Source organism: Aptenodytes patagonicus, chromosome 11, assembly GCF_965638725.1.
Source record: "Aptenodytes patagonicus chromosome 11, bAptPat1.pri.cur, whole genome shotgun sequence".
NCBI lineage: Eukaryota > Metazoa > Chordata > Aves > Sphenisciformes > Spheniscidae > Aptenodytes > Aptenodytes patagonicus.
The window spans coordinates 9,647,141-9,664,419 of NC_134959.1; the positions used below are offsets into that span (position 1 = coordinate 9,647,141).

A 17,279-nucleotide genomic window follows, 5' to 3' on the forward strand; every position below is an offset into this window, starting at 1 on the left:
GAGCCCATATTGTTTGAAATATCTTCTGAGACAGGAATTTATAGCATTGCTATAATAAAACTCAGATTTCAACATTAATGTATAAGTCTGTGTACTTGCCACACATACCAGAACTATATAGAAAATCTGAACCATGAAACTCTGAGGAAATTAGGAAAATATGCAGTAACATCTAGAAAGAGGCCATTAGGACTTGGTTATACCTTTAAGAACAACCTTAAGCAAGAGATAAATCACATATGATGTTACACAGGTAGCGGCAATGGACCCAAAAGAAAAGCCACTGAATCACAAATCCTTGGGTATTGCCACACTGAAGTATAACAATTTTAGACTGGTCTAGAGCAGTTACTACCTTAGGTAACAAAAGATGGGATTGAGTCCTGATTCTGCCCTCGCTTTGCCCCTCCATGCCTCTGCCCGTCGCCAAGAAGGTTAGTTTTTTCTTTGATGTAGCTGTTCAGTGTGTTCTATTCTATTCTTTTATATTATGCTTGTTAATATGCATTCAAAGTATAATGAAATCTGTGCTTTCCATCCCAAAAGAGTACATATTAATCTTCTTCAGAAATTACAAAGTATTGCTTTTATAGACAAGAAACTGTATAGCTTTTTCCTGTAAAGGAATAGAAGTATAGACTTTGCCTAAAACCTTGGAACAAACCTTCATTTATGAGGCAGAGGAATCATTTTTATTCCACTACATGAATTCAGTGGGCTGCCACAGGCCAGTCATAATCTGTTATTGTTTCCCTGCAACCTTGTACTATTAATTTTTCTTTCTAATGAACTGTCCAGTCTAGTTTAGCTATGGGAACTATGATGGAGCTGCAATATAAATGGTTTATGTCACGCCTTTGTCAAAAGGCTTTCCCCTATAGCACTAGAATGTAATTGAAAAGCCATTTTAAAATAAAGAAACTGAATGGTTGCGAATGCAGGTTGTCAGGAATAAAGCGGGAAAATCCTTTGCATTACATTAGATTTTACCAATCACAACTTCTGTGACTTTATTAGTGTTTATACAGATTAGTAAAGCCACATAAATTGCATATGTTTGCATGGTTATATTAGCAAGATACTGAAGCCATTTTTAAGAAGTTTTTCTTCAACTGTGACTAACAATGCAGTAATTGGTTTGGTTAAATACCCCAAAAGAAATAAATATACTAAATTTTGTTTTATTTTATAGCATACAGAATATGCCCATGTTTGAGAGAGCAAACTAGCTTCTGAGTAGAATGCAAGACAGTTTTTGTTGCATAGGAAACTCTGAATGGCTGAGTACACAGTAATCTTTTTATATATAATACATACGTGCAAGACACATAACTTAGTTTTCTCCTACGTTTATTTTTTCTAACCCCGGATGCGTGTGTGTGTGTTCTTGGCACAATGGTATATGTTTTAATAAATGCTATTATTATTATTATTATTATTAAGGCCCAAAGAGAGCAACTATAGAGAGCATTTATAGTTAAAGCTGACATCAGTTTTCTCAATAAATTCCCATCAAAATTGTTTCTGAAAGACTTTGATTTAGCTTTTGGTTCACACTTCTCACCTTTAAAATAACTATGGAAATTTTGTCAGAAATTAATTTTATCAGAACACATTTCACAACTAAACACAAGATATTTGAAGTTGTTTTGACTCACAAGCAATTGGATTTTTGGTGAGTTTTTTAGTCAATGTATCAATCTTTCAATGCCTTTTTCTCCTCTTATGGCCAGTCTCTGCAGTTTGTGCAGTGCAGTCTCGCGTTCGCTCAGGCAAATCTCATGCCTTGGGGGAACCTCAGGAGTTGCCTGTGACTTAGCCCAGCCAGGCTGCTCCAGCCCACAGGGCAGAGCACACTGCAGCCCAAATAGGGCTGGGATTTCCCAGAAGGTGGGGAAAATGCAAAGATAAGTGTTTGATGACTCAGCTGTTTCAGCATTTGAGCCAAACCAAACTTTTTGTCACTGAGACCAGCATTTCAGTTCAAGTTAGTTGTTTCCAACAACAAACTACACATTTCAACAAAGTCAAGATTCTTTCAAGGCAACAGTACTTCATAGAAATAATTTTCTATTAAAAAGCAGATAGGAAAATCTAGAATGTCTATATTATGAGGTATTGAGACTATAAGAAATAGGGCAACATGAACATATTTCCGCACTTGATGTCTTTTAGAAGTCTGTAATTTATAACAAAATAATCATTCATCTTTGGTACCTGTTTGACCAGGATCTATGTCTTCTAATTATTCTAACAGTATTTCCAAAGGTGTTTTAGCTCAAGCAAGTCCTGAAGAGCACCAACAAAGCAGAGGTAACAAATTCAGACTCCATCCCGTTACACAGACTATGTGAAATGAGACTGACACAAGCAGATTGCTCTTCTTAACATTTCACTCTCAGGCCTTATTTTAAGAACCTAAGGATTCAATGTACTTTGGAGCGCCATCCTACTAAAATCAAAGCTTTTGCCCTCATATATGAGCCTATTTCATTTAGACTACTAATATCCATCCAAAATATATGCAATAAGCTAATCCTGCAGATATACTAGGTGTTTGTTCTGCGTGGTAGTTCTGTGGGTTGAAGTTGAGAATTCAAAAATTCAGGTCTTAAAACCTATATAAATGGCTACTCGTATAGAAGTGAAGTGAGACGTGTAACACAGGTTAAAGCAGGCAACTGGAGATGTAACGCTTCCTGTTCAGATATGTAGGCTTCATTAAGCCTGCTAGCACTGTAATAAGACAGGGTGATTGTAAGTAACTGAAAGTTAATCTTCTTTCCACATGGCATTTGTGCAGAAACAAAACTATGCAGCAATTTCCTTCCAAGGTCCACGTTGTATGTCAGGAATACCATGTTTTTCCCATTATAATCTAGGCTTACCATGTGAGAATTAAAAACATAATAAAAAGGATGTTATATCTGAAAGAGGCAAAGTATACTTTATACAATACTGATTTATATATCCAGTAAGTGAACCTAAGTTTCTCATCCTATATGAGAGGAGTTTTTAAATAGGCAGTATTCTTTTCTGGGCGTGCCATGGACCCCTTATTCATATATAATGCTCTTCAGAGTAATATAATTGAGAAGAAATTTATCTGTTGTGCCTACTCTCACTCCCTCTAGAACTTCAGTATAGAAAACCCAAGCAGTATAGGAAAGAAATCTCTAGTCAGGATATTCCCACTTAATGAAGCTACTGGCTATCTTCCGGTGTGACTGAGTAACCAAGCCTATGTTATAGCTCCAAATTAGCTCAGTAGTGCCTTTCTGTCTGCCCTGTTGTTCTTTGTTCCATTAACGATATTTAAACATGAATATTTACCTTCTCAACTGTTTGATTATCTAGATACTACAACAAGAAATTTGTATTCCTGAACAGTCACAGCTGGAAACAATTTAGGAAAGAAAGATCCTTCAAAAGAAGAGAAGAGAATTTAAGAAGCATATGGATGCCCAGGTTTACATGATAATCAACAAAAGCCATGCTTGTTCCTCCTCTTTTGCAGGGAGGCACTTCACACTCCAACCAGAGGGAGCATCCCACAGTCACTCTGCAGGAAGCTTTCTTTCAGAAATTTGCTTGAACTCTGAAATGTAAAAAAGTCTACGAAAATAGACACAACAGCTTCTCAGATAAGGCATGAAAAAAACTTGAGTAGGGACCCAGTTTGCTAAATTCACTTATCTCATATACTAGTGAGAGTGATGGGCCTTCAGGTTTTCCTTTAAGGTTATTCTTCACAGTCCTTTCATTCATAAAAATTAAATCTACTTGGAAGCGTAGCTCTGAAGTCAAGAACAAGAAGAGTAGAAAGAGGCCTGAACTAAACCTTGAAGTGAGATATATGAAAATGCCAGAAGAGGCGAACTGAAACAGTGGTGAGAAAATTCACATAACTCTGCAGGGAGGGGAGACTCAGAGAAACTGAATGCATAACTAATTTAAGATATTTTTGCTATGTCTTCTTGATACCTATATATGAATTTGAAACCTAATCAGGAAGTCTTCAGTCAAACCAAACACTCTTTAACTTCATTCTGTTGAAAGCTGCATCTGAACAAGAACTGAGCATTGTTTGCAAAATTTGGCCCTTGTGTTTAGTGAATGACAGGACAAGAATCTCACATGCTGAGCTGCAGCTCTTCCTAAGAAGCAAAGGAGCTTACACATTCCCCACCTAAATTAAATTGAATGTTGTTGGTATCACTGTCAAATACACTCTATTTCAGCCCGATACTAATTGCCGCAGTCTACCTTAACAAGTCGGTGGATACCATAAACACATATCCTATATAGCTGCTCACAAGGATGTTTAAGTATATGGCCCATTTGGCTGCCAGAAATAAGATTATCATCATTCAAGGACATTTGCAAAGAAACGAAGCATCTGTCAAGCAGGACTTGAGTGCATTGAATGTAAAAACTGTGAATGAGTCAGCTAGACAAAGAGCTTTAATATCCTGGCTTTGTACTCTTCATCCTAGACAATTCAGATGGGATCATGCCTTTGATTCTGTAAAAATGATAGTATTTACATATTAATTGTCTATTACATTTAATCTGTTTCTGTGTTAATTTTAAAAAAGCATGGATACTCCTGTAAGTGGACAATTCTCACCTCTGTGGAGTCACTGGTTTCAGTAATAGCACAACTGAAAGTCACAGAAGATATGAAAAATTAAAGGCATCAGAGCAGCAGATATAACTAGGTCTAGGGTTTTCCATACTGCTCTATTTCCACACTTCCCACAGTCGCCTTCTCTGAAGCCTGAGAGTCACCACTAAATTCTTTTTCTAACCCAAGTCTGAGCAGTTATATTAAGCTCAGTGGTACTGCACAAAATATCAGAGAAATAAACCAAATATGGAATTAATCACTCATTCATGTAGGCCTAGAATAAGAAAAGTATGAATCTTTTTGACTGATAAAATCAAGTTGGAAGCCTAAATATTAGAAAATTTCTTACATTTCTGTTCTTCAGTGCTACATTGCTGTGAGTTTTCAAGAAGTTCTCTGATGTTTTAAACAAGAAATTAAACAAGTGTGATCCAAAAAATGCACCTTATCAAACCGTGCTTTACAGACATAGAAGGACGGTCAGTGTCCCATAGCATCAGCTCTCCTGAGTGACAATCAAGGCCAATGGATAAACTCTATGATGCATGAGACAAACTGGCTGACAGCACACATCAAGCGAGGGATTAGTCATTGCAGAAATGTCTCCTATATTGAACAAATATTGTAGACACTATAGAAACAAAGACCAGCTATGCATATCTGACACCACTCAAAAGATCATACGTTTGGATGTGGTACTTACCTTCACCCACTGGAAACTTGCTGCCAAGTTATGTAGCATATTCCACTCATTTGAAATGCCACTTAATGAGACTATGATGACAATGCAGATGTAAGTTTTCTGCTGCCACTTATTCCGTACTTCAGCTCTGGCTGCAAAGAATGAAAAAGTTCATTTGAAATCCAATGCAATGTTGGTACCATAATAAAAGAAAACAAAAGTCTAGCCTATAAACTAACACAGTAGCCTAAAGAGAGTTTAAAGACTAGCAATTAAATAATACTTCTAATTCCAAGAAGAAAATTTATAAATAGCTTTTACCTTAACAGACTTACTATTGCAAGAATGTTCCCATAACTAAAATGCTGGAGGCGATATCAAAATTCCTTCACATCTTTCTCGTTATCTCCTGAAAAAACAGAGTTCTATGGAAAAATCTGTTCTGGGAACATTATCCAATACAAGACACTGTAGGGAAAAAAGTAACAGCTGCAGATACCATTAGCCAACAAGATGTGCTTTGAACATTTCTAAGTGCTCTAAAGGCATATTAGAAAATTAGTATTTTTACCATTATGATGGAGAAGGGAGTAGCTTATTTTAGTAAGTAGAACTACCACTACAGTAGGGAAAAGATATCTAGGATAAGACATTTGAAGGGAGAAAATGAGCAAGAGGTGCCTCTGCCTGTAAAAAGTGCATCTATGGTTGTTTTGATGGTTAAAATCCTTTCATAAATGGGATAGTGAGTTGAGACAGTCTGTATAAAGGGTGCAAAACCAAAAAGAAACCAGCTGAATTCATTTCTAATGAGGTGAGGTAAGTATTTTCTTGAATTTAAATTAGTAAGTTAAGAATGTTCACAGTTTCACAGAGCAGTCCCTCATCATCCTGTGTGTTTCTGACATGTTCCCACACAAGTAATAAATACAGTTAATGTGATTGAACGCAAAAGAAATACTCAGTGTGATCTATTGTTATGTACCGATGTAGACACTGTATTTCTGATGCTCATTTGATACCTTGACAGACTCTTAAGCGGGTACTAAATGAATTCTAGGACTAGGATTCATTCTAGCCAAGGAAATCAGGCTAGATTACCCAATGCTTTCAAATTTATTAATTGAGAATTTTTAGGAAGAATTATTGCAAAATAGCCTCTGCAATTTGTGTTGATACATCCAAATCAGTAATTTTCTGCAGTATTTAACTGTTAAAGCTGTCTCATCTATATCAATCCTCCATTTTATACCCACTTTTCACCCCCATTAAGGCAATCAAGTTTTACTTGCAAAAAGTAGTTCAGCAGCACAGGCCAAATTTCAAAGTTGCTAGCAAAAGTGTTGAGGACAAATGAATAGGCATTGACTGAATATTACATATTCAATATTGCAATATTACATGAACATATTTCACACTTACTCCATCAAAGGAAGAAATAAAATCATGTGGCTTCTATTGCCAGTTGTGACTGCAGATATGTTGACTCACTGTCTTAAAAATTTGTGATACACGTTCAATAAAAAACACATTCCTAGAAAGTGAATTTTGCTAAGGTAAGCTCTATGAAGTAAGGTATGTTCTGTGTGATGACTGAGTCACTAATATATAAAGCACTTGGTTTATAAAAATACTCTACACATGCAACATATTTATGCACTTTGCTATGAAGTACATGTGGCATTTTGAAATATGCTCATTTTGCAAGCAAATAGTGGACCCTTTTGAACTAATTCATAATTCATATGAATGAATGAAAAGAAAGACTAAAACTGAATAAACTTTCTCATTTTGATAATTTGTTCAATATCTTCACAGATAACATCTCTACAGATGACTGTGCAGCTCAAGATTCCTTTTTGCCCAAGACATATGAAGTTGCTTAGCTAAGTATTTCTCAAAATATCCTCTTACATATCCCTATGGTCTAATTTTTTCAAGATCTGCTTTTGCCTTTAGAAGCAACAAATAGTTGATAATAGATACCACCAGTCCTCGACCTGATCTGCTACACTATTAAGCTTTTTTCTGTACATACACCTGACCACCACACAGTGAAGTGCCCATGTACATAATAATTTAACTGTCAAGTAAAGGCTCCATTTTCCAGTTACACTGCATTTAAACAGACATCAGAGGTTACAAATCAATATTTTTTGTAGCACTAATCATTATTTGAAGCAAATAAATCTTCATATTAACATCAAGCAAGGAAACTCCTCCAGATATCAATTTTCATGAAAAACATGATTTAAGACTGCTAAATGGTTTCCATCATTATTACAGTACAAGAAATAGTTTAGCTGATTAATTGATACACAGGTATCAGATATTACTTTTACTGTATATTATGTTTTTATTTTCTTATTTTCTGCTGCAGTTGAATATGGCTTCAATAGTAAGATTCTACTAACTCTATAACCTTTACAAAAGGGAGAAAAGCCAAAAGAAAATTAACTGCTGTTTTTACAGAAGGCTATTTCAAAGTCCAATTATAATTACAAGAAAACTCAAAAAAACATCCATTAAACAGTCCCAGTGCTCCAAATAGATTTGACACAGTGGCACTTTAAATCAAATCTCCTAACAAGATTTTTTTTTTTTTTTTTTTTTTTAAAATAAGCCGTGGCTTCAGAGTCGGTTTATGCAAAGTGACAACTCGAACAATTTTGAAATGTTGCTAGTTAGAGGGGAAAAAAAAAAAACCTAACCCATTGTCACTATGGTAATTATTTCACAATGCCTGATGTTAAATGGGCAGTCCTGTGGCCTAAGAAGCAGCTGAATCCTGCATTGTCCTTGCATGATAAAAAGATTTGAAAGTCTGAAAAGCAGAGGAACGGAATCTCACAGCTTCTTAGACTTCGCTCTGAAAGAGCCATTGTAACATCATCATAAATCCTGGGCTCCCCAGGCACTTGACAACTAAAGCAGTGGACAATAGAATTCTTGTGTTGAACAAAACACTCCTTGTCTGCCAAAGGGCTTATCTGCTTCATTTACAAATGTCTTTCATTGTACCAAAATGATTCCCTATTAGAAAAACTATTAGGAACAAAACTAAATAAATATTCACAGCTTTGTGGTCTGTTTGGTAAAATGAATAAACTAATACAATCAAGGAGCATGCAAAATATGAGATTTGAGTCAAGAAAACCCAAAACAACCCCAAACCTCTATTTATTTTCCTCCCTTCATTTTCCCTTTTCCTGATTGCAGGGAATTGCACTGAATACACATTTGTCTGTAAAAAAGACCTAGGTACATTACACTCACTAAAAGATGACAAATATTAGAAATGTGCAAAGATCTCAGATTGGAGCAAAATTGTATCCAGTGTGCTTTTAAAATTAAATATTTCTGGAAGAGCAATTACAGAAATAAACTTGGGAACATATCTGAGAGTTTAATGAAATAGAAACAAAATATGTACAATCATAAAAGGATTTAAACTGTAGATTTATAGCTACGTATGTTTAGGTCCTTGTTACTGAGAGATACAAAGACATTAGGGATCAGTTTCTGAAATGAAATGGTCGCCAGATCATTGCAACTTTTTTCAAGCCCAATGAAAATTCTGGCAGCTATCATAGAAATGAGTGAAAGAGACTAAAATATTCCAAATATATATATATATATGCAACTTCAAAAAGCAATTCTAACATAGTCAGAATTCCATTGCATCAGGTTTCCACATAAACAGCTATTTGATGATAATTTACTAGAAAGGTGCTTATGGAAAGACAATTTACACCATACACAACTATTAAGGAAAAAGCCTACCAATCTAGAGTATTGCTTAAGCAAACATTACTGACCATATTCAAAGTGCCAGAGTAATCTGCACAGCTGAATTAAAACCTGAAGAACTTGAAACTTCTTGACTGAATTATTGATCATAAACTACTTATTCAAATCCAATATGGAAACAATGTTTTTACACAGCCCAGGCAAATGGGCTGAGTGGCTGAATAGCTTTTTTTCCCCTTGTCTAATTATATAAAGATACAGGTATTTCTAACCTGCATATTAAACAGATATTCAAGTGGGAATATTAAAAATTCAGAATATACACAATAAACAACAATACTGTTAAAAATGCAAAAAAGGGTCTAACAACATTTAAAATAAAAATAACACAGGTTTAAACTCACAATCACAAGACAGAGTCCAAGATTTAGGAATATGTGAGCTTTCCGTGGTTCTACCACGTATTTGCAGTCTGACCCTGCCACACACTACTTAACTTTGGAGCCATTTCTAAAAGTGAACAAAGGCATACCATAAAACATTTAACCTATGAAAAATGTACTAATCAGTATAAAAATGAGAGGAAAGAGGTCTGAATTCAGACCTCCCACATGCCAGCTGAGTATCTCTACTGGTTGGGTGCAGAGCTTCACCATTTTTTCTCTCACCTTCTCTCCTCAGTGAATAATTATTCTAAAGTTATAGGTATAAGTTCTGATTTAACATAAAGTTTAAACTTGACTTCTCATATGCCATTTTTTGATGTTTGCTACTCTATGCTATGCATCGCCAAAACTCCCCTCCCTCCTGAAGCTGTATCATCTGTATAAATATCATTTGCATAAAGTTATTCTGACCATTTAGGCAATTCGCAATTCAGGAATATGTCTTCAACAATATCTGTTTCCTGCCAGCTCTCATAGTTTTATTCTAGTTCCTACTACATGACATACACCACACCATATTTTTATATAGTCAGCAGTCTCTGTTTAGGTATAAAAAAATGGATCTGCGCTGAAGCTTAAGTCTCAGTGCAAAACTGGCATTTAACCCTCCTAGAGAATATATATCTGGGTGCCTTGACTAGGAGGGTAGTGTCCTTGGCTATGTATAAATTGCTCCTGCAAGCTATTATCTTAGCATCTAAATACGCTTATGCTCGGAATCACCTTCCAGGAGAATCCATCTTTTTACACCTACTACGGGCAGGTAAGTCAAGTAATGTGAATCCCCACATGCAGCAACCAATACAGCATCCTAGAATAATTTATGTGGGAAGGGACCTCTGGAGGTCATCTGGTCCAACTCCACCACTGAAAGCAGCACCATTTTCAAAGTTACTTTAGGTTATTAAGGCTGTCATTCATCAATGTTATTAGCTGAAATTAGCAGCATGACCAAGGGCTCTCTGTGTAGACATGAACCCTTTAAAGGCTTACCATCTTATGCTGAAAGATGGTCACATGAAAAGTAATAGAACAAAACAAAGGGCAAGAATTGCATCAGAAAGAATAAAAAGGCAATCTTGTATAAACCGCCTTATCAATACGTATGTATGCAATTACTGGGTCTATTGGCAGGTCAGGGCCAATGACTTCGATGACTGACCACATTTCAGGGTCTGGAGGATGTTTTCACCACTCTGTGTGTGCTCCTGACCACCCAGAGCACCTGCAGCAGACCTAAGGTGTACCCTGTGTTGAGCAGCAGCGATGGAGGAGCTTTTCACACACATTTCCTCTGTTACTGGCTTCGACCGCCATAATACTTGAACACTTTAGACTGTTTTTATTACCCTCTGGTTCTGAGGTAGGAAAGTGTTAATATCTGTATTCTACAGCACAGAGTTCAGTCCCGGAGGAGCTAAGTTTTCAACCCATGATTTGCATGAGAAATCTGTCATAAAATGAGGCTTGAAAACAGATTTTGAACCAAACAGTTGTACCATCCTGTACCTTCCTCCAGAAGGAAAGAACCACCTTGCCACCCAGGGGGATACCTTGTGGAAGGCAGGACATGCAAGAAAGGCAGGACACACAAGAAAAGGACAAAACCCAAGAGCTACAGAGAAGGTTTCAGACAAATTTCTGTTCAAAGCAGGTAAATAGCCTGTTTCTCTTTCTTACGAACTATTCTGATCTTATATTATACCCTCTATCAAAATATTTTCCCTTGGTGTTCCCATCCCTTCACCATGCTGTTGAGCGCTGGCTAACATTCAGCAGGTTGCAATGCCACAAGCAGGGAATCGGTGAGCCTGACTGCTTCTAAATACTGTGCATTGAAAAGTAGTCGACCGTCCTGAATACTAAGCTGTTAGACGTGAAGGCCACAGACGATGGCAGAAATTAACAACCTAAAAAGCAGAATAGCTGTATGCTCTCACAAGAGACAAAAATACATATTAATGTTTTTCAGAATATTAACAGACTGCAGACTAAAGCCCAAATCTCATCTGTCCAAGGCCAAATTAAATAGCAGTAAGAGAAAAAATTCATGTGGGCTCACAAAGAACAAATTAGCCCCCCTCAAAAAAGCTCTTTACAGGTCACATGAGTGCCCAGGCCCTGTGCTCACCCAATACAATATGACTTTATCAGTTTTTTCTTGCTTTTGGGTCACAAGTGCCTGAAGGTAGATGATAGGCCCTTGAGGATAAAGTCTGTATTAATTAGCTTCATGCTGCTCCAGTCTCATCTTATCCAGGTACTAAGAATACAAGTGGATTGGGAGGCCTGAAGGCAGGTATGTTCTGTCATTTTAAATATCATAATTCAAGCCCTCCATTTCAATGTTTCCAACTTCTCTGAGTTTATTCTAAAAACTCAGTTTAGAAGAAGAGGATCCACAGCAAGTAGATACATACTTCTAATACATACATGCTTATATAGATATGTGCACATAAATAAATCTTCATAAAAATATCTTATACAACTTTTTCATGCATAAACAAATATTTCTGTGTACCACACTGTATATAACTTGAATTCCCTGCATTTGGAAAAAGTCTTCATTTGTCCTCTAAAAGCTTGACTTTTTATATTTGCTGTCTAACAGATTAACTTAAACGTATGTTCTTGAACCACCACCAGTAAAATGCTTATATATATTCTCTCTTGGATAAACATATTATACATACAAAGCACACAAAATCAGTTACTACTATTGCAAGAGGGATGCAGGATGGCTCTAAAGCCTTCTAAGTCATGCTGGAACTCAGCTTCCACCAGCAGCAGATGTCAGAGACTACTAGAGTGGGATCTTGTCATCACCGAAATATATTTATGGCACATTTTCCCTGAAGATTTTTTTTTTCGTTTGTTTCCTCCCCTTGCCATTTTCATATTCATATTCTTCGGTGCTTTTCTTCCACTAAACACAAATGGATGGATCCTTTCTCTAGAGCAAAGCTATAGCAAAGACTGTCTTCACTAGTATTTGGTGCTCTATTTATCTTATCTTTCTCTGCTGCCAATGTCAGTAGGCTGTTCTCTATTTCTTTCCTCTGGCCTTCTTCCGCTCTCTTTTATCAATCTCTTCTAGTGACCTGAAAAGAAAACCTAAAAATTGACAGCCACTGAAGTATATGCTGAATGCCCCTGTTAGTCAAGCTGTAGGGGACACTCAGCACAGAAAAAAAATTCAACTAACCTTTCAAAAAATCTTTATATAAATGTTTTACAAAATCATCCTGCTGGTTCCAGGTCCACTGGAGACACCCAAGAAAGAATAATTCTGGGACATCAGAGATACCATAAAGGAGAATAGCTCAGAATTCATCCAAGATACTCAAGAGAGACGGAGTTCTTTGGTCTCAGGAACATTTTTTCCTCCCTTCTCCCTTTTATTAATAAATAAAGAAAAGAGGAGTTGTTCAAAGTCACCACAGAGATCTGACATTTCTGAATTCCTGTGTACCTCATTCAACTCACTGAATATCTCTGTCATCCCAGAAAGATACATGATTCATTCTGGGAAGCCTATTGCAAACCCAGAAACGACTCTTCAAACATTTGTAAAGCTTTTTTTAAAAGTTTAATTCAGTCTTATTTCTGGACAGAATACATCTCTTTCCCTATTCCCCCCCATCCTCCTCCCAAACTCCCACAGGTCATCGCTTGTCTAGATCTAGGGAGCGTGGAAGGAACGGAAAATGGATAGTAAACTCATTTTAGGTCAACAAAAAGGCATTCAGTCTCTGTCTTTCCTAGTCATCTTTTCCTCATTTCCTTTTGTGTTTTCTCAAAGGGCATTACACAGTTGGCTTCTCAATCAAGGACAAGGCAATGTCAAACACATTAATTTGTCCATGAAGCAGTCTTTAAGTGTTGACAAAAGAAAGCTTAAAAAATGAAGACAGACAGCTAAACATTACTGATTCCAAAAACAAGCCTCTTTCAATGATACATTTCAGTTTTCAGGACTGAACAATACTGACTAAAAGATGTTTTGATACTATCCCCAACAGTATATAATTTGTAAGAAATAGTAATTAAAGATACAGCAAAATATCAATGGGTAAGTCTAGAACTTGGAAGACGTGCAAGCACTAAGAGCATTTCATGATGCCTGGTGTGCAATTTCTACTCACAACTAATACAGCGTTCCAGAATTTCAGCAATGTTCATAGCAAGGATGATACGATTTTCCACCATCAATCATTTCAGGATATTCCACTCTAGAAATTACAATACACTTCTAATTTTTATGGAGTTATTTTGTCATTTCATAACATGCCTACCTACCTGTTCTTGAGAGTTGAAACATAAACACAGATCTGTATTTCAGCTGCATCATGTAATGAAGTGCTCGTAACACTGAAGTTCACAGACAAAATTAACCGGAATATTCGACAGTATTAATATTTAACATTTGTCTGCTATTTATTATGCCTCCCAAATACAACCGAGACTTTAATTTTCTGTAGAGTAATTATTATAAGCTATGAGCAAGTGCATTATGAAGTTTCTTCAAAACAATGATTGTGAGATAGAAATATGCATAACCAAATAATAACAGAGCAAGTGCTCTGCATATTCAGGAGAAACTGCATAATTAGGAAAGAATTCCTACTGGTATCGATAGGAGTTTTGCCTGATGGAGACAGTCCTAGGTGCTATAAAGACATTTGCTTTAAATAACAATAAATGAGCTCCAGAGTACTATATCACTAGCAATCAGCTAGTAAACGCACATTCAACCAACCAAGAAGATATATTTATGAAAATAACAAGGATGATAAAAAAGTAAAAAAAAAACCAAACACGCAAACAAAAACTCCTACTTGGTTGAAAGCTGTGAACCTATCTCCACTATTTTAATTGATGTCAGAAATACGGCTAGTCTCTAAGTTTCAGTTGCTTTCTTTTAGGACTCAGCCAGGAGTGCCCAACATTAACACGTCTAGACAAAAAGGAAGGCTGCATATGGAAATAACCTAATGCCTAATAAAAAACAGAGATAACTTTATAATAATGAAGGAAGTCACTATGCCAACTGCACAGAAATGCGACTCCCCAGCAAAAGCATGGAAAGGTCTATTTGCCAAAAGCTTATCTAAAAACATATAAGTGGAATAATTTTCATACAGCAGTAACATTTTTCCTTTTCAACTGAATTGGACAGGGATGGAAGAATATTCCAGGCCATAACTTAAGTCTCCTGGGTGGCCTTGGGCAGATTTGCTGGGAGTATCTACACAATATATTGCTGGCAGATGTGAGCTTTTTCCGCCCAAGTTCCAAGCTGAGTTGAAGCTGAATAAATGTGGTTAGCGCAGCACTGTGCCCAACCCACCAAGTCCTACTGTGAGCCGAGGCATATGAGCTTGCGATCAGACCTGCTAATTCAGATTTGGCACCGTGATAAACATGTTTGTGTAGCTCCGGTGGGCTGAGATTCCATCTGCCAACAATAGACTTTGTCAACATGCCCTCTGCTCTTCAGCTCCATCACTAAACTGGAGATAATAATTAACGCCTGTATCTGAAAATGATATTGTGAAGGTAAGTTAATTTACTCTCACAATGAAAGTTAAGATGCTCTAAAACTAGAATCATATAGCCATGTAGTTATTACTTAAGGTAGTAAACCTTTTTCCATTTGTATGCTATGGAACTGAGCCAAAATAAGGCTATATACATATTTAATGTTCAATTTGGTGAGGTCTCCATTTGGATAATATAAATAGATACTCACATCTTTGGTATTATCTTCAGGTTCATAAGACTTACGAGTATTTGACAACTCAACATATCTAAACAAACCTGTTATTTTGTTTTCAGAAAGTGTCAACCTAAGTGAGTTATACGGAAACAAGGCACTTAATAAGTTTACTTAAAGACTGTGGACAACTTTGCTTCACCACCTTGCTGATTCTCCAGTAAGTATTCACAGCACAGCAATTGTAATTATAATGTAGTCCTTTTTAACAGACAGCATTCTGCATGCTAAATTATGGCTGAACACTTCAGAAAATTTATTTGAGAAGTTTCAAATGACAATAATAATTTTCCCCACTCCCTTTTTAAAAAGAAATCTAATTATTCATTCTGTCAACCTCATGCAAAATGTTCATTGTTCTTACATTATTGTTTACTTATTACTGTAACTGTAGCACACAGAGAAAGAGAGAGAGGATGAGGAATAAACCACAGAAACTCCAGTAAACGTTGGATTTTTCCTTTTATATTTTGTATTTTATTCATGTGCTGGTTTTATGCTTTTATTTTTCAGGGCACAGGAACTTCTCCAACCACATTTGAGAAAATAAACTTCAACAATCCCCCACATCAGAACAGTATAATTTTTGGGAGTGGTTACATAATTTATCTTCCAAAATACTTTGTGAAGAAATATCTTGTGGTATTGAGAAATACACAATGCTGTAACTCAAAAGGTCAAGATTTCATGGTTTAAAACTCTGCACATCCATGAATATGGTACAATAGGCTGAAACAAAAATGACCAGAAGTTGCAAGTTTCAGAGCAAAACCCTGTGCTGCATCAAACAGATAAATTTAGACGACAGGAGGGAAGCCCACACATCTGCACAGCATCAGGGCAAAACACCCTTTCAAAATGCACTGTAAGGGTCCCCCACGCACACTCGTACTGGAGCACTGTGTAACTGAGTCAAGGCGCAGGCACACGCTGCTCCTCCCTTCTCTTGGTATATGATAATCCACCCATTTACACAAGCTTGCATGGTGCAGGCATGGCCTTTACAGCCTCTGGAAACACATAAACCTGCAAAGCTCTACTTTGTGCTACACAGATGTTAATAAGTGCCTTAGGAACAGGAAGTAAAGTTGCACATTATCAGAAACATGAACACTGACAGTTGGTAGCGGAGTTGTTGAACTGTAATTTTCCCTATAGATTTCTTTGTGCCCTGAGTTTCCAGTACAGAAATATTTCAATTAAAAATAATAATTGCAGGAAAGGATACTTTCAGGGAAGAAAAAAATAATCCAAAGCATCAAAGACATTTAGGAGCATAAATTCTATTGAAAGTCTTAAGTTCTTATAAGATTAAATAACATTGACTTTGAAAAAACTTGTGATCCTGTGCATTTGAAGATATTCCCCCCGTAACAGCAAACTCAAACCTCATAGTTAAATGTAATAAACCCACATATGCAATGAAACTTAAGTGCAACTGTTCGGTACCTTTCAGGAAATGCCATTTATTTTAATTTCCAAAATCAGAGCCAGTGTTAGGTTTATGCTCTAAAGAGTATACTTTCCCAGAAGCTATCCAGTTAGGGAGGAGATTGCTATCTGAGCTCTTGCATGTACAGGGCGAATGACTGCCTAAAGATACTTCAGCGATATGCCAAACTCAGGAACAGTCTCAAGGGACACAACCTTGCTCTGTACCTGCATTTACCAGTCTGCCACCTCTAGGAACAGACGTGCCTGCTCTCCCATGGCAGGTCGGGGGCCGTACAGGACCTCAGGCTTGCTAAACTCAGCTCTGAGTAGAACAGAGGAACTTGTGAAATAGAAAGACAAGATTAGCTGTCTTGAGGGGGGGGGGGGGGAAAAAAAAAAAAGGAGCCTTAAGAATGAAGCCAGCAAGCTTTGAAGAGCCAGCAGGCTCCCATGTTAGCCATATGCCTTCATATGTCTGTTCTGTGGGAGTGTTACAGCTCCTGCTGTTCCATTCTTCACTTTTTAAAGAAAATGTTACAAGGCCACAAGGACTCACAAACA

At 36.7% G+C, this 17,279-nt stretch overlaps 1 protein-coding gene across 7 annotated transcripts in view; it reads right to left on the bottom strand.

Moving 5' to 3' along the window:
• Positions 1–17,279, bottom strand: part of CDH11 (cadherin 11) — an 80,854-nt gene that overhangs the window by 34,358 nt on the left and 29,217 nt on the right. For 3 of the 7 annotated variants that reach the window (XM_076349090.1, XM_076349089.1, XM_076349091.1), the window contains 2 exons: positions 5,648–5,721; positions 5,334–5,464 (listed from right to left, as the gene is read on the bottom strand). The gene's annotated coding sequence lies outside the window, so the exon portion shown is untranslated. Of the gene's footprint in view, positions 1–5,333; positions 5,465–5,633; positions 5,722–17,279 lie in introns of all 7 variants that reach the window. The other 4 variants (XM_076349096.1, XM_076349095.1, XM_076349093.1 and 1 more) reach the window with 3 other exon arrangements.